General features: G+C 43.3%; 1 long non-coding RNA gene across 1 annotated transcript; it reads right to left on the bottom strand.

Annotated features, from left to right (window-relative positions):
* Positions 1–4,915: 4,915 nt before the first annotated feature.
* On the bottom strand, positions 4,916–5,566 carry LOC108802021. The gene is made up of 2 exons (XR_001942192.1): positions 5,477–5,566; positions 4,916–5,101 (listed from the first exon to the last, which is right to left on the bottom strand). It is a non-coding gene; the product is annotated as an uncharacterized LOC108802021 (long non-coding RNA).
* Between the last annotated feature and the right edge of the window lie 13,759 nt (positions 5,567–19,325).

The following is a 19,325-nucleotide window of genomic DNA, read 5'->3' as shown; positions in this document are numbered from 1 at the left end:
CCCCCCGCCCCCCCCTTCAGCGGGCCGCGGTAAAATTATCAAACGTTGACCGGTCCGCGGCGATAAAAAGGTTGGGGAGCACTGCTCTACATTACACCGCCGGCCGCTGCACTGCGTACATACTGACCTCCGACCTCTACATTACACCGCTGGCCTCTGCACTGTGTACATACTGACCCCTGACTCACACATTACACCGCTGGCCTCTGCACTGCGTACATACTGACCTCTACATTATACCGCTGATCTCTGCACTGCGTACATACTGAACTCTGACCTCAACATTACATCGCTGGCCTCTGCACTGTGCTTTATTGCTGACCTCTGCACTGTGCGTCACACCGCTGACTTCTGCACTCTGCATTACACTGACACCCTGAGTTAGTGGCAGAACTACCAGGTTTGCAGCGCCCGTGTAGCACACTGACGATGCATCCCTCCACTACTATAATTTCCCTCAACCCATAAATGTCTCTGCCGCGTCACTTCCAGGTGCGCATTAAGAAAGGGGGTCATGAACACAGCTGATTCGCATAACGCGGCTCCACCATAAGTGACGGGTTCAAAAAAATGTATAGGATAGGAGAGACATTGTAGAAAACTGACTTTGACACTGTCCGGCCCCTCCCACAGCTCAGAAGCATGGACAGCCAGCGGCGGTCTACAGTGGGGGAGAGTGCCTAAGTACCGGACATGGAGCGGAGTAAGGCCAGAACTATGTAGGGAGCCCAGTGGGAAGAGAGTGCCATCCCCCAGCCAGTCACCCCTTTTATGGACTTACTAGTGAGTCCTCGCATCACCCGACTATTCACACTAGTGTTACATGGATGGCAAAAGTGGCAGGCAGGGGAAGAGTCAGAGCGGGAGGGGGGTCAAGTTGCTGCACCATGGCCCTCTGGGTTGTACTTGCCCCTTGGCTAAAAGATGCCAGTCAGCCCCTGCTCTCCTCCACTCCCTCATTCCATCTCGTGATGCTGTCCTGGAAGACGTTATGGGAAATACAAGTCCCATTGCCAAGGTGGCTGTTTCTCCATTTCAAAGCATCTCGGAATGGATGGTGCGGCTGTATGAGCAGAGCCATGCACAGCCACGCCAAATTCAAAACACAGCAGCAGCCTACGGGGAGCAGAAGCCCACGATTCAGATAAGTGTGTGACCATGTTTCATGTACACCCTAGCTACAGGATTGTTAAATTAAGAAGCCTTGTCAGAATGATGTAGTCATCATTCTGCTCTCTCCTCCTGTCAGCATTCACTCAGGGTGACAATAACAGCCCTGTGCAAAGTATTTGTTAAGGTTCACAGTAGTACTGCTGCAGGATTATGCGTTTTCAGTACTTTTTTTGTAGTGCAATTATGCACATTTCTGATGCACTTTTGATGCGGCTTTATGCATTATTCTTTTGGCGAATGACAAGCAAAATCTGTGACATCATTAGACAGTCTTCTTTGGAGGAGACTTTAAGCACAAAAATGCAGCATAAATGTGTCAAAACAACATGTACATGTGTCTATAATGCACCACATTGCATTGATATGAATAGTTACCATTAACATAATTTCCATTGCTGTGCATTGCAGCACAACCCCAGAGGCAGGGCAAATCACACAAGTGTCAACGGGGCCTTAGAGCCTGATAGGCTTACAATGCTGCATCTTTCTTTTTCAAACTTTCTGTGCAGGGGATTACAGAGCATTTTTCTTACAGTGCCTTGCTGAACAAGAATGTTTGGGCTCATCCTACCATCCTCATGATGCAGATCATAGCAGATTTTCACTGTATCTAAATGCATTTCTTTACTTGGTGCAGCTATAAAACTGGTGACCAGAGGCATGGGAACACCATTTTACCTGTTATACTGCTGATGCTTCAGCATTTTACAGAAAGCAATAACCCATGTACATCACTCTCTGATGCCACATGTAGCTTACAGTCCAGCATCGCTACCACAAAAATTGTACAGGGTCAATCTGGTAGGCAACCAGATGTTTTTGGTTCTGGAAAGAAATATGAAAATAAGGGGAAAAAATACAAATGGTATGCACTTGCTGGAATCTTTCAGAAATTACTTCTGTCTCGAAGAAAAACAAAAAACGGTTGATTGATGGCCTATGGCTCCGCTGCCCCCAGTATCCTCTCTCTCCCAGCAAGCAGGAAGTTCGGGAACAGAGGATCGCTTTGGGTACCAGTGGTGGTGTCAGTCCTCTTTACAGGTAAGTGTGGTTGAAACGTGGGACACAGAAAAGTACTGAGCATTTTTTACCTTAATATGCGGACAACTTTTTCAATAATCGATTATAATCGATTATGTCGATTAGTTGTTGCAGCCCTAATGCAGAGAATACATCAAGGTAAAAAATGCCCTGCCTTCAATACTACTTTAACCACCTCCTGTCCATGGCCGTTCCTAAATGGCCGGACAGGAGACTTCTAGGAGCGGGAGGGAGTCTTTAGACGTCCTGCCCCTCCCCCCAGTCGTGTGCGGCGCCCAGCGCGCACACTAGTGGGGAAACTGTTAGAAATGCAAAAAAAGCCATATAGAGGCGCCCGATCGTTTGTACTAGCTGCGGGTGTGTGCCCCCCCGTACCTCCTTCGCTGCCGGTCCCGAGATCCGCTGTGCCCGGTGCGGCTGGGACCGGCACGGCGACTATGTTACTGGAGATCAAAAGGAAGATCAGTACACGATCTCTGCTTCATCAGCTTCTCTGGGGGTCCCTAGGTGACATCAGGGGTCTTGGAAACCCCTGATGTCTCCATGAAAAGGACCTGTTATGTGAATTGACTATCACATAGGGGGTTTCTATGCGATAGCAATAAAGTTAAAAAAAAATTAAAGCATAAAAGAAGCTTAGGAAAATAGTGACAAAATGGAAAAAAAAAGGAAAATAACAAAAAAAAAAAAATGTCTAAAGTCCCCCGCCTCCCCCCCCACATGCGAAAATGCGTTGGGTGCGCCTATGTGCAAAAATGACGATTGCGCCCTTTACGCCGCACGTTACATATCACCGCGAACGTCGGAGTGATAGCAATAATTTTAGGGCCGTTAATTACTGATAACACTAAACCTATGAGAGGTAAAAGCGTTTAAAGTGTCGCCTATGGCCAATTTTAGGTGTGGTAGTTTTCTGCGATTTGATGGCCTGACCAGGAAAGGGGTATAACACCCTTCAAGTGGTTAAAACTTATCCAACCACAAAAGCAGAATGCTTATATATTTCGGCTTACCAATTCTTAGATGTGGTGGCTGCATTAGTCTCTTTTAGGCTTATTTTTTACTTTATATTCACCATAATTTGGGCAACCATTATCTCTTGTATATATAGCCAGCTATAAGTCTTCCCGCAATTTTTTATTTTTGGCAGATCTCTGCCATCACCTTATCTGTTTACAGGTTTCATTTTGATTAGTTGACCTCTAATTTTATTGTATGTGCGAGTATACTTCTGATCAGTCCCTGAAAACACCTCTCTTTTAGATCGCATATAATACAATTAAAAAGGATGTTTCTACTTTGAAGTTATTAAACACCATACTAAAATAGCCCATCTAGCCAAAAATAAAAAAACACCACCACCCTCTATACCATTTCAAAACCCTATAAATCAGTAGAAAATGCAAATTAAAATACAGTCAGGACTGTAAACTGGTTCTATAGTTACTGCGAAGAGCATGGTTACAGCCACAGAATCTGATAAACGTCTCAAGGCAAGGCCATGAGGAAAGCTTCCAGCTATGCTGCTTACACTTCATGCTAATTAGGACACAATAAGCCACCTTCTGGTTCACATGTTGCCCAGGCCATTGATTCTGGTTCCATTACATTCCTAATCATCTGCAATTCCCAACACCACATCAGCACTGACTTCCTGTGTTAATGATCTCTTAGTCTGACTCCCTGCGCTGGGCCCCAGCAGACTAGAATTCAGGAAGCCTCTTGGCTATAATGTAGAACAGCAATTCAGCCTAGTCTACAAGTAAAACTGTGTGGATCCTTCCCAGCTAGCAAGCACAGTGTCAGCGTTCTGTTCACTATTAAAACACATATGTTGGTTCAAGATTATTCTAAAATGCATAACTCTTTATACTGACTGCATCACTGGCAACACCTACTGCTGACAAAATATGTAATCCTTCTGCTCAGAGAGGGAAGGGATGCAATCAGGCTAATCCAGTTGTGTGGCAATCACTCATACTCCCTAAAAATGCATTCAAGTACCTTAACTATTAAAAAAATATATCTTATTTGTGTATCACTCAGCTGTAGCTGCTCATATCATCTCTGAATTGGTGCAGACACTGCCCTTCCTTCTGGAGGGTGGCTACTTTTGTTCCCCATGGTCCCTGTGTGTGTTGTAAAGTAGCCACTGCTCCAAACTCCCTAAGATACTTGAATGCATTTTTAAGATTTAACTCATAAATTTAGTGTCACTTTACCCTATGTGTTTTCAACTAGCCAGTTTCAGTACTTTCCACATCATTACTATTTGCTGTATAAACCAATAGAATAGCGACGAAATGTTTCATGTTAAAAACAAACATCTATTTAACTTTAACAATATGTTGGTTACAACATAATCCAAGAGAGCATAAATACATACAGCAAAGAAACCCAACAACTAAAAACAAAGGTTTAGGAGTCATCCTGGACTTTTCCTGCACTTGGAAATCAAAGTCAGTCTATAGTCGTCCCGTCGCTCCCACTTGCATTACTGCTGCAAGAAAACTTAAAAAAACAAAACACCCCAAAAACAATAAAATTATTGAGGCATTGATAGAAGTTTAAAAATTACCCACCTTAAAGAACCAGTTTACAATAGATATTTTTGGTCCAAAACTGCTACTTTAATCCAAGGTCCAAGAAATCAGACCAGACAGCAGATCAGAGGAGGTGTGCCTGAACTCCAATTCTTTTCAGAAAACTTCCAGGGGGGAGGGGGTGGTTTGTGCCCAGCCAGGGGTTTAACCAAAGCTCCTCTTGTGTAGTGGGTGTTGGATGTCAAACAGCACATGCGCCTGGATGCTTTTTTTCTTCTTGGCTTGTATATCACACTTGTTGGGGGGCAGGGGGGGCTTCAAAGATAACTCCACATCAGCTTGGACTATCAAATAAAACAATGCATGCTCAGCAATCAGCCAGCACAATCAAACTGTACAACGAATTAACCATTCCAACCCCACAGCAGTGCCTAAACAATGGTGAATGCTATTTGGAGAGCAATGCTATTTAAAACAACAGTTTCGCACTATTCTTGATCGAACGGCATAAACGGTCTAAAGGATTTCAGCCTTTTTAAATAAGCAACTATTAAAGTAAACATAAATAACAATAAAAAGCAAACCTAAATATAAAACATTTCAATTGCCAATGGAAACGATTCTACTCGTGGGTAAATTCTCGTATATGCACATCTGACTGGTTAGCATAAGCTTTGTATTGGTTTGAAGACAACGCACTTGTGATTTTGCTGACTTACCTGGCACTCATTAGGGATCACAGTCCATGGTGATTGCGCAGTGGAAAAGCTCAGCGCTGTATCACTGAAGACATATAGAAGACTAATACAGCCCGCACTAAGCCTAATCCAGGCTGAACCACGGAGGAGCCGCCCCCTTCCTGCTCAGGAGTCAGTGGCGAGTTAAAGGGGCGGATGACGTCACACATCCCGAGATTTTCCTGACTTCTTTGGTCTGTTCGCAGGCGCAGCGAGACTTTCAAGTTCATTCAATAGCAGTTATGAAACAAGGCTTCCAAACAAATGACTGTTTGTATGTCTTTGAGTGGTTTGGATGGTGGAATATGATGTATTAGACAAAAATGTGTGTAAATTCAGAGTCACATAAGAGGTCTATAGAGGAAACGATAGTCTTTCAGAAATGGGTTTGTCGACCTTTGCCCCCCCCCCCTCCGACCATGTTGGAATTTACGGAAACTGTTTTTTAGCGTAATGTCTTCCACATTGAGAGATCTACATTGTGATTCATGCCTTTTGGGTTGTGTACCAGGAGCCAAGAAAGACCGTGCTTTGCTTGGAAAATGATTCTGCTTAGAAAACAGGGTTTTGTGAAGTGACAAACGAATTCAAATTTTTTTCATACCTCACAACTTTCTGGGATAAGAAAGAGACACTATATAGTCAAAGGACACACCTAAACTCAGACGTTATATCTTAAAAATACATTCAAGTTTCTTAACTAATAACAAGAGTTGAGGGAATTTATCAAAACTTAAGAAAACGGAATCTTGAGCAGTTGCCCATGGCAACCAATTGGCATCTCTCTTCATTTTGCTCAGGTAAGATTGAAAATGAGACAGAGAAAGATGATTGATTGCAGTGAAAATCTGCTTCAGTTTTGATAAATTCCCCCCAATGTCTCTTACTTGACTGTAGATCATCAAATAATTTCTGAATTCCTGCTAACACTGTCCTTTCTTCTGGAGGGTGACTACTTTTGTTCCCCCATGGTCCCTGTGTGTGTTGTAAAGTAGCCACAGCTCCATGCTTGCTCCTTTTTTAATTTCAATACTGATTAGTAAACTAAACGTGAGATGGTATTCCATCACGGGAGCAAGCTTGGAGCAGTGGCTACTTTACAACACACACAGGGACCATGGGGAACAAAAGTAGCAACCCTCTAGTAGGAAGGACGGTGTCGGCACCAATTTAGGGATGATTTGAGGCTCTACAGCTGAGTGATACCCAAGTAAGGGACATTTGTGTTAATAGGTATGGTACTTGAATGCATTTTTAAAGAACTCCAGGATTTTTTGTATTAACCTTTGCAGTGGGCCTACCTCTGCACTGCAAGGGTTAACTGCTAATTTGTGTCTAGGTTAAAAAAAAAAAGTTAGACTTGTAGCCCCTATATAGATGTAGATATGTGCTACTATAGAGATTTGTGTTCCTAACTGTAAAGAGTTAACGTGTCTCTGTGTGTGTTATGAGGCGGAGACTTGTGGGGATTGCAGTGCAAATGGAGCCTCGGCCGCATAATCTGCCATAACGGAGCCTGGTGCCTTGTTCTGGTGACAGTCGGCCTGGCTCGCGGCAGATGCCCCCCGCCATCTATGCGCCCGGGGCGAACGCCCCCCTGGTTGTTACGCCACTGGTGCAAAGTGACACTGGAAGATTGCTAATAGAGCTCTTGGGTACTGCAACTTCCAGGATGCTGTGCAAGAGGAAGGGGGAGGGCTATGAACGGCAGCTACTGAGCATGCCCAGTCTGACTGGGGAATCTGGAGAGGACAGGCCTGTGTGTGGCACTGTGTGAATTAGGACTGCATGTAACAGAGCTGTGTGGTTGCCACTGACAGACTGGGACCCACAGAATCTGTGCAGCAGTGCTCTGAAAGACATGTTCATCTGCTGGACCAGAGGGACTGTATTCGAGTGCCAGAACTGAGGCCTAGTGATGAGGCAGCGGTGGGGATATCGTGGCCTGGTCGCACGGCCGATCCAGCCAACGGAGTAATCCAGCCTGCCCAGCTGAGTGAGTGGAGCGGAGCTGACGGAAATCGTTGCCCAGTACCCTAGACGAGCTGAGACGACCTGCAAGAGGCCCTAGATGACTGCACCCATTTCACAGATGTCGGTCTGAGGAAAGATGTAATTGGTAAAAAGTAGGTTACCAGCACTCAAAGTAATTTCAAATGGATAAGTCCTTTTTATTGGACATACGTGTCACAATAGTCAAACAGCCAACGTTTCGGGGCAACGCAGGGTCCCTTCCTCAGGGCAAAAGATGTGACAATGTGATGGTGTCCACACACCACATATATACCCCATAATGTGAACCAATTATCGATAGACACCCCCCCAGTGATGTCAGAACGGCGGGAAAAACGCCATTTTTAAAATACATAATCATGTTTAAAAAGCACACATATAAACTATTTATGTCACTTACTGCTTATTATCTCCAGTCTGAGGTTTAGGATGGAAGCTGCGGCGGTGTAATGTCTGTCATCATGGCGATCTGCTAATAATGTAGAAGATGGGAGGCAATGTTGCGATCCGGTATCCTTCTGTGGTATACACAGCGTCGCCTTCTGTCCTGGTTGGTCACATACGATAGACGTCATTAGTAACCAGGGTGATGGGGAGATACAATTCTCCACGACTCTAGTGCGCATGCGCCAGCCGGTATATCGGCTGAGTGTGGAAAAAGCAAGCGTACAAGTATTATCATTACACAGGCGCAGCACCATAACCTCAGAGTGGGGAAATAGTATAATCACATATAACATTTGGATCAGAATCAGTATAGGAAAACAGATATTAATAATATGCATAAGCCAGTAAGAAACATAAACAAATAATAATACAATATTGAAAGAATGTGAATGAAATAAAGAGTGAGAGAAAGTACTAACTACATATATACACAAACAGTACAGCACACAAGGACAACAAGACATATCAACATGAAACGTGAAAACCAAAAAAAGGACCAACTCGGGAACCAGATAGTTGAATGTGTAGCTGAAGGAGTTATTTAAGTAATATAAACCTATATCCTTGAGTAATCTTTAAATATTTTTAACTATTTTATCCTTCATATAAGGGGTCTGTAATGTATATTAGAGTATCAGTATAAGTCCCTAATTAAATAGGAGATTGAGAATTAATTAATAAAATATTATTAAAATATTAAAATATAAATGTATATAAATATAGGTAATCATCTGGGCATCAAAAGAAAAAATAATGAGAGAATAATAATAAGTATTACCAACTACTCTACCAGGTAACAAGATAGGGATAAAGAGGAGTTCAGGCCTCTTGGTTTTACTGTATTTAAAGTGTGTATCCAGTATGCTTCCCTGCGCAACAGTATATTATCTCTATTACCACCTCTATGCGGTCTAGGAATGTGTTCAATAACCATTGCTTTAAGCTCATATGTTTGGTGATTTGATTGTGCGAAATGTATCGCCATCGGTTTATTTGGGTCCATGTCCTTTCCTAGTCTTTTTTGTTCAATTGCTAGTTTGATGTCACTTTTATGTTTTTGGTATCGTTTTTTAAAAACATTAATGGTTTTCCCCACATAGACCAGTGAACAGGGACATTTCAGTATGTATACACTGTAATCGGACGCACAGTTCAATTAGCTGTGGATTGAATATCTCTTCCCCGTATGTGGATGAAAGAATGATTCCCCGATGATAAGGGAAAGAGGGACGTTCACCTTCCGCAGACAACCATCTTTCTTTTCCAAAGTGACATTGGAAGTGGTGAGAGGCCATTGGCCATTACAACAAGTGTACTTTTCAACATCTGCTACACAGCATGGGCCCCAACGTTGGCTAGCCTAGGACAGTATTACTGGCAAGTAGTTTAGAGTGGGGTAGATACTATTAAGTAGAGATATTAGTGTTGTTTGCAACTTTTATAAGTATATTATCTGTGACATTGTGACATTGCAGGTGTTAGGTCCGCGGTGTGGGCCCGAGATGATGAGGAGGACCTCCCTTGCAACCCTGTCTGATGAGCACTGGGTTGGAGACAGTGTGTGTCAGGCAGGGGGTGCACGGGTGCCGGATCAGGATACCAGGTGTCAGCAACAGGTAGTGTGCAGGCAGGATAGGCAGCCGTGCAGGATCCTAGAAGGCAAATAGAGAGGTCAGACAAGCCGGGTTGGTAACAGGCGGGCAGCGAAGTACAAGGCGGAATCCAATGGAGAGTCAAGAGGCAAGCCGGGTCAGTAGGAGGCAGGCAACAAGGTACAGAAGGGTAATCCAGGAGAATAGTCAGGGAGGAAGCCAGGTCACAGGTATCAAACAGGAGCAAGATCAACAGACGACTGGTGCTGGCTGAAAATCACACAGCAATGATCTAAAGCCCTGTGGGGCTTTAAATAGGCTGAAGGCGTGTACTGCGCGTGCGCTGCCGTGATGACGTCACCCGCGCACGCCAGTGTAATGACGTCACGCCGTGCGGGGCGGATCCCGCCGGGTCACAGGGCGTCTGCGCCTGCGCGGCCCAGTGATACTGCCGGGATGTCCCCTCCGTGTGCGTCCGCTCACACTGGCTCGTACTGGGACATTGTACGTCCCTCGGACCGGCACCCGACCTGGAGCCACTCGGACCGGGACCCGACAGCAGGCTTCTGTGCATGCAATAGATAGCCGCGGCTGCCGGGTGTCAGACTGTTGTTGTGATTGGTGAGCCATTCAGTGCCCTACTGTATGACGTTGCTTTACTAGTCATTAAACTGTTATAAAACCCCTTTAAAGGTGTGTTGGTGTGCTGTGGATCCACATTTGGGCGGTACATTGGTGCAGGAGGAAAGAAAGACCCAGTATATTCAGCGGCTCCTACGGGGGTAGCGCTACAGACTCACTGGAAGCTCCGAGCCAGATTCTTCTTAGACCGGTCCTTCCAATGTCTCTCCTTCTCCTCTGAAGTGGTCTAAGGTCCTGCAAATCATCAACGTCTCTACACAGTGGGGGGAGTATATTAAAACTGCAGCAGACAAAATCTGGAGCAGATTTTGCACTGCAGCCAATCGGCTTTCTCTCATTTTTTAAATCTTGCCTGGGAAAATAGAAGAGATGCTGATTGGTTGCCATGGGCAACTGATCCAGATTGTATTTGCTCCAGGTTTGATAAATTCCCCCCAGTGTATAGACATGAGGATGGTGAGGAAGATTCCAATGCTGGAGGGAGCACTGTGACAGTTGGCCAGCTCGGGGCTTCTGCTAGGTATATCTTTATCACCTATCCGAACATTCACACATATTTTGCATTTGTATTCAAAATAAGAGTACTTCATCGTGCAGCGGCGAGCGGGAAATTTGAATTTTAGCCGATGAATCGACGATGGAAAACGTTGGCAACGTTTTCCATCGTCGATTTTAATCGACTTAATCGAATAATTGTTGCAGCTCTACTTCAGCTGCATATAGGAAGACATACACTAAATTACCAAACGTATTGGGATGCCTGCCTTTACACACACATGAACTTTAATGGCATCCCAGGCGTAGTCCATCGCAGGGCCGGACTGGTACAAAAAATAGGCTCGGGCATTTTAGACTGAGCAGCCCAATCACGTGACCACAAACAGGCCACACCCCTCACAACAGGGGGCAGGGCCAAACACAGAAGAGCAATCAAGGGGGCAGGGCCGGCAACTAGTAAGTGCAGGAGGGCGACAGCTGACACACAAGCTTTGCTACAACCAATACACAAACCTTGCAACAATATAGGAAGCTTGCTATAGAGCAGGGGCGCCCACTATTTCTCGTCTGGAGATCTACTTTTCAAATGACGAGCTCATTGAGATCTACCAATAGTGTCACATGGCGGCTCAAGGTACTGAAGGAACTCAAGGAATACATTTTACTCTCCCAATACTTCTCCCTATGGCCTCATTCACACAAGAAGAGGCCGGCATGTACAGCTCCATGCTGCGTGCACGGCTGTGTCGTGCAGCTCCCGGGAAGGACAGGTGCTGCGTGTGATTAGAACGCAGCCCCCTGTCTTTCTCTATGGGAGAACATGGCCGTACTCCGCCCTACGCTTGTGCGGGTGTCCGTACTCGTACGCTGACAGGATGGATCCGGGACACCCGCACCTGTACGGACTGCGTACTCCCATAGAGAAGGACAGGGGCTGTGTACTAATCACACGCAACACCTGTCCTTCCCGGGAGCTGCCCAATACGGCCATGCACGGAGCTGTATGCCAGCTGTTTCTCGTGTGAATGAGGACTAAATCTGCAGCTAATGATTATTTTCAAAATCGATTAGTTAGCCTATTATTGAGTTCGATTAATCGGGATTAAAAAAAAAAATGGCTCCAGTGATGGACTACTAGTTTGTATTGAGATTGTAGTCCATCACAGGAGCAAGCTTGGAGCGGTGGAAGAAAAAAAAAAGTGTGGTGTGCAATATAGTGAAATGGAAAGTGTAAAATTATACAGCAATCAATGCAGAATGGCACCGGCTATAGAGGACTACAAATCCCAGCAATAGTACATTATACAGCGCAATGTGGAATACCTCCAGCAATAGTACATTATAGCTGGCGGTATTCTGCGCTGCGCTGTATAATGTACTATTGCTGGGATTTGTAGTCTTCTATACAGCGCAATGCAGAATACCACCAGCTATAGAGGAGCACAACAAATCCCAGCAATAGTACATTATACATACAGTGTATAATGTATTGCTGAGATTTGTATTCCTCTATAATATACAGCACAATGTACCATCGGCTATAGAGGAATACAAATCCCAGCAATACATTATAGAGCACCATGTGGGGGGAGGGGGGAGTGCAGGCTTACCTGAGCAGTCTTCCAGCAACTTGCTTCTGAGATCGGGCCTGTCTGTCGGCAGCTGTCATCCCCCCACGCCTGCTCCTCCTTACTTCTCCTCGCGTCCCTGTGCCGATCATGGATGTAGGCTGAGGGAGTTCAGCATCTTCCTCCTTGTTGATCTCCCTCCGAGGTCTGAATGCAGAAGTGATGTGTATTACACATTCACCTGTCAGTCATCTGGGTGCTATAGCCATAGAGAAGAAGCTGATTAAGCAGATATGTGCTTCATCAGCTTCTTTTGGGGTCCCCAGGTGACAGGGGTCTTAGAGACCCCTAATGTCTCCATAAAGAGGAACTGTCAGTGCACCTGTGCTATCACATAGGCAGATTGTTATCCCCCTATGTAATAACAATAAGTGTAAAAAAACATTTAAAAAATAAAAAAAATAAGTCACATATAAAAAAAGTTTTAAAACCCCCCCACATTTTTAAGTCCCCCACCGCCACATTTACGCACAAATAAACGTAAATACGCGTTCGATGCGCCAGTGTGCGAAAATGACAATTGCGCTACACATGTTACATATCGTCGCAATCATTCTAGGGTCATCAATCACTGATAACACTAAACCGATGAGCGGTAAAAGCTTTTAAAGCGTCGCCTATGGCCAATTGTGGGTATTGTAGTTTTTTTAGGTTTCGCGTGCGAAATTTTAAGGCCTGACATGTTTGGTGTCTAGTTACCCGACGACCCCGTCTCTTAGATTTTATCAAAAAATTATGTAACAATAAAATTATTATACTACACTCAAATAAAAGGCGTTGCAATGGGGGCTATGTTTGCCCCGAGCCTTGCAAATTTATGTATGGCCAAATGGGAGGAAGGTGCAATATATGAACATAAATGGCTAGAACTGCAACTGTGGAAGATAGATATATAGATGATGTGGTCGTAGTATGGAAGGGAGATGTTACCTCCCTAGAAGAGTTCCTTGTATATATTAATTCCAACAGTGAGGGAATTAGTTTTACCCATAATTTTAACAAAGAACAAATAGATTTCTTAGATCTAACTATACAAGCAACAGGAGATAAGCTTATCACCACAACCCACTTCAAAACTACTGACCGAAATGGCTATATACCTGTGGGGAGCTGCCACCACCCATCATGGATAAGAGGAATCCCCAAAGGACAACTCGTTAGATTGAGAAGGAATTGCACACGAGTAGAAGACTACGAAGAACAGGCTACCATGATCCAAAAAAGATTTTTGGAAAAGGGATACAGCGAAAATAATTTAGAAAGAACAAAAGCCGAAATAAAGGAATTAGATAGAGAAAAAATGCTACAGGCGAAAGTACGTAAACAAAAAGAACAATCTCTGCTATTTATTACAGACTTCTCAACTCAATATAAGGAGTTTGAACAGATTCTCCAGAAACACTGGCCCATTCTAATGAGGGATAAGATCCTAGTACCAATAATTCAGAAAAAGCCAAAGGTCATATACAGAAAAGCCCCTAATATTAAACATCAGTTAGTACAGAATGTATTCTACCCCCTTAAGAAATCCTTCTCGTTCTTTGAAGGGAAAGGTTTCTTCCCATGTGGGAAATGTATAGGATGTACACTAACTGGTCAGAAAAGAAAAATAGATTTCCAATCCAATTTTAACAAAAGGAGTTTTAAAATTAGAGATTTTATTTCTTGCAAAAGCACACGTGACTTACATGTTAGAATGCCCCTGCGGTCTCCAGTACATAGGGAGCACCACAAGAGAACTCAAAATTAGGATAAGGGAGCATATAAATAATATCAAGAAGGGAAAAGTGGATCACAGCGTGCCAAGACATTTTAAAGAAAAACACGGATGCAATCCTAAGGGATTAAAATTTATAGGGTTGGACAAAATAAAAAAACACTGGAGAGGGAACCATATGAAAAGGGAGGTCTCTAGGAATGAAACAAAATGGATCTTCCTTATGGAGACTATGACCCCGAAGGGTTTAAATATAGAACTAGATCTAAACTGCTTCTTGGCTGACGATTAAACCACACCAAATTAAAGGGAGATCACTGGGATACATTGAACTCATAGAACAAAAAAAGTTCGGAATGTCTTTGCGGCGTGCCAACTAGATGTAGAATGAAAATGGTAGCCCAACCCCTAATTGATTACCCCTTTTGAGACCATTCCACGGAGCCAATCCTAATGTATCTAGAGTACCTAGACTATTAGTAATACATACATAAATCCCATATTGCGACTACCCCCTCTTCTCACCTTACTTATCTTATCAATTGTTAATAATATCTGTTTATTTTTATTTATAATTCTTATTGGTATTAACATTTAGAGTAACCGATTATTTCCAACTAAAAATATTTCCACTCGGTATAGAATATTACGAGCTCCTTTTTCGTCACTGACCATATAGAATGAGCTTCAGTGATCCAGAATAACAACTTCCAGCACAATAGTTGCACTTCCGAATAGGTCTAGGCCACAGAATTAAGCTTAACAGTGCCCTATATCATCTCCTTAAACACTAACAGAATAATAATATGAATTTAAATTTGCGAATTTTATACATAGGAATTTCTGATATTTTTATATAACATTGATATAAATTGTATTCTTATCTATTTTTTATGATTTTATAATACTGAAAATGCCATGATTTTATAATTGGATATATATTTACCAATCGTTCTGTGATTTTAATTTAGTGTATACTGTATGGGATACTGTATGTCGTACCAATGGGTGCTACATAATCCTTCTATAATGTTTTTAAGGCTGTATTATATGTCCCACAATCACGAGTTATATATCTCCCCCGTTTATCCTTTTTTCTAAAAAATGTATCTAATGTGGATTTAAATGTATAAAAACTTGTTGGTTCGAATAATAAGATAATTAAGGCTAACGCCAACTTTGAAAATAACTGAGATGCGGCACACCTGTCAGTACAGAAGAGGTGTGCATGGCAATTAGCCGAAACAAGGTGTAACTATTTGGGCTATATAAGTTCCGGTGTCAGATAGGAAACAGCACCCTTTTGAAAAAGTCCTCAGGACAAAACGCGTCAAGGGAGTTGATTGTCTCCTCGCTGACGCATTGGAAAGGCTCCATAAGGCTGAGTGTCCTTTACACTCGCATGCTGTTTTATCCAACAAAATCCTGTAAGTGCAATCATTTTATATTTTAAATAAAGGACCTTGCTATTTGCACTTAGATTTGTCTCTCTTCTGTGGCTTCCCCCCTCTCTCTCTTTTTCTGGCTAGACTCTCCGGGATTTCCCCCAACTACACCTGGAGGGTGTCCAACACCGTCATCGAGAGGGAGTGCAAGCTGTTTGCAGGAGAGGGGAGAGAGACTACAATAGAAGCTCCGTGGACTCATCGACGGAAGAAAAAGTAATAGACATCTGTTTATTATCAGCCTATCATCTGCTTCTTTTTTACATTTCTAGTTCTGATTGCAAGAACTTCGTTTTTCCCAGAATCCATTCTATACAGGGACATTTCGCACTGGTATAGAGTGACCTCAATATATTTATGGATTATGCTTTAATATTGTAATCTAATCCACTTTAGTAGAGTGCATAGAAAGCGGTTTATCTATCTGGCCGCTAGCTCTGCCGGACTTCATTGCTTTTTGCTGATTCACATTGTTCTTTTGCTGACTAACCTCTTTACATTTATATCGATTGATGCGATTTATACAATTGCCACATAATTCATATTTGATTTACACATTTTTAGTATTTAGATCACATTTTTGTGGTCTACCACTGTGGTTTTTCACAACATAATTATCATCACTGAATAGAGATTGAACAAAATAATAGACGAGTCAAGGTTTAATGGTTTATTTGTTTTAATCACTTCCCCACGTTTTATAAATCACAAAATCACTACGAAATATTGATACGCAATCCCACACAATAGACACGATTTTTTGATTTCAATTATTGGCATCTAACCTTCTTAAACAAAGGTTTATGACTGAACACTTCTTTTTTATGAACTAGTAGGGGGAATACACAAAACCGAGCGCAACATACTGGCTCACATTGATCACGTTTATACACATTGTTGCAGCTGGTGCTTTAACATTTTTCCTAGCGCAACTAAATTGGTTAAAAAATAATAAAATGTTTTATCATTTAATATAGGGGAAAGTTGTTTTTTTTGTTAACATTTTCGGTAATTGTTCCTTAATATAGTAAAAAATAAAAACCCCAGTGGTGATTAAATACCACCAAAAGAAAGCTCTATCTGTCCCTAAATTTTTTGATAAAAATCATTTCAGTACAGCGTTGCATGACGGAATAAATCTCAGTCAAAGTACTGCAGTGCTAAATACTGAAAAATGGCCTGGACAGAAAGGGGGTTTAACTCCGCGGACTTCAAGTGGTTACGGTCACTGCAAAGGACAAGGGGGCACTCTTTGCGTCTGGAGGAAAAGAGGCTTAACCTTTTGCGTACTGAAATGATTTTTCACAGTTAGAGCTGTGAAAATGTGGAATAGACTTCACCAGGCGCTAGTTCTAGCTAGCTCAGTTAACTGTTTTATAAAAAAATCTGGATGTATTCCTAAATTCTCAGAATATTATTGGATATTAAGTTCTTATAGGTATATTACACTGCATATATATCACTGCAGGAGGCTATTTGAAGCAGAGTTTCTCTCCCATTTCTCAATTACTTTCAGACTGCTTGCCAGATGGATGTCCACCAGGAAGTGAAACTTTCCCTTATCCCTCTTTCCATTTATCTAATGTGATGGGTCAAATGATATAGATAAAACATAGAAAGAAAAGGACTTCACTCCCTTACCAGTGCCCATCTTGCAGTAGCTCTGTATTCTGCTCTGCATCAGGGGAGACATTGGTTTCCAATACTGCATAGGTCACCAGCTGCCCCTCTGCACTTTTGTCAGCAATTTTTCTTTTTTCCGTACACATACATGGTATGCCGAGACAAAGCAACCCCATTGTGCATGCGCGGGAGTTACATCATGACGTCTGGTCAATCAAACGGCCAACCACTTTCTTAAGCATCCCCTTTAGGGTTTTGTTAAACCGCTCCACTGGACCATCAGTTTAAATCAAATCAATAGGAAAAAATTGCAAAAAATGCAAAAATGGCTTGGCCAGCTGATTTGAAAAATGTTCCGGAGGGCTTGGCAGCGAAAGGGTTAAGGGGACTGCTTCGGGATACCTGGTAGTCAAGGACTACTAAGATGTATTGGTGTCCCCTAGCTGACTTGAGTAAGGGGCTGACCAAGTCAATGCACTGAAATGGTACTTCAATAACCGGAAGCGACACCAAAGGACTCCGAAAATGGGGTTTTGGGGTGGTTATTTGGCAGGTCGGACAAGACTCACCGAAGTCCTTAATTTCCCGGTACACTCCAGGCCAAAAAAATCTTTGTAAAAACCGTTCCTGAGTCTTAACCACCCCAAGATGACCCCCAAGCACATGAGCATGAGCCAACTGTAGCACGGTGCACCTAAAAGGCTGGGGTACCAACTGTTCAACCACTTAACCATTTTCTCTCGTTACCCTGTACAGTAAATCAGCATTTACAGCAAAATGTGGGAACCAAATCATTCGCCCCAGGTTGCTGGGCTTCACTATTTAACACAGTGACCTGGTCCCTGGAAGGGATAAGAGTGGGGTCCCTCATCTGAGCACCCAGAAAATATTCCCAGGAAACCTCTAGGTCACCGAGGTCGGGCTCAGAGGAAGAAGCCTCCACTTCTAACCCTACAAACACTTCTAAGGGACCCGGTTCAGACTCAGCAAGTACAGGTGTCTCATCCTCCTTTTTTTGGGGAGGATTCAGAACCCTTTACCTTTTGTTCATACAAGTCCCAGAACAGGGGGAAGTCACGTCCAATCAACAGGTCATGGTGCAACCCTGGCATCACCCCAACTTTTAACGAAGCAGTTCCCACTGAGGTAGACAGGTGTCATAGACTCACCCGGCGAGTTCCTTCGCTCCAGCGACGTACTGTCCCACCGCTGACGTCACGCAGACTCCGCTCCACAGTCTCTACTACGCTAAGCATACTGTAGTTACTGAACTGACTTACTGAATACTTTACCTCACGAAAAGACCATATATCTAACTGTGGGGTTTCCTAACCTTTTAGCAGGGTCAGGAAGCATATCCTATGAAATGGAAGAATCTGTTTGTAACAGAATCTATGGTAGTGGATAACATTAATGTAAACAAAACCACAGAAAGTGTATAAAAGAACAGTTCCCTACATATGCATAAGGAGGAGTTGCATAGTCCTATTGCCTATACTACATTGCATTGGAGGAGAGGAGTTAATTGAAGGGATATTGTGCTACTCTATTTATACTGTGATTGCTTATCTGCTATACTGCTTGCTGTTGATAATTATAATCACAAAGGAATTGCAATATCTATGTTGCTCATATCTGCCTTGTATTGAAGGTCAGAAGTGGAATACCTCAGCACAAGCTTGCCCTCTCCTGCACGCACACAACCTGCCTGTTGCTACTGTTAAAGCTATTGCTCCCCAATTTGGCCAAAACACTTATTTATTAAGGGTGCTCCTAAACCAATTAGACTTGACGCTATCCCTTTAGGCCTCCCCCGGTGGTATATGATGTTTACGGTCACCCTACCACACTTGGTGTAATAGGGTACCGTCCACTGAACCACCAACATAGACTCGGCGAACTTGACAACAGGGTTACAAGAGCTACAGGGTAGTCTTTGACATCACCATGCACACAAATGACCCCCACATAGTCTTTAGGGATCAGCTTTCCCTGCAGTTTGTCTGCTCTAAGCAGGGTAACAACACTTCCAGAGTCAAGGATGGCAACAACCTCCCTACTATTAACGTGCACCACTCTCTCATGCGGTTTTTCGCTTGTGGACACACAAGCGGCGTAGGCATATAGGAAGCGGCGCCTGCTCACGTCACACTCCATTGGCTCCTCTCGCTTTGGACACTGGGCCGCCAGATGACCCAGTTGGTGGCAGGTCCAGCAACGCATGTC

This window comes from Nanorana parkeri, unplaced genomic scaffold (genome assembly GCF_000935625.1).
Source record: "Nanorana parkeri isolate BGI_ZX_2015 unplaced genomic scaffold, ASM93562v1 scaffold2604, whole genome shotgun sequence".
Classification (NCBI taxonomy): Eukaryota; Metazoa; Chordata; class Amphibia; order Anura; family Dicroglossidae; genus Nanorana; species Nanorana parkeri.
The sequence above is the reverse complement of the archived record's forward strand: the minus strand, read 5'-3'. Positions and strand labels throughout refer to the sequence as shown.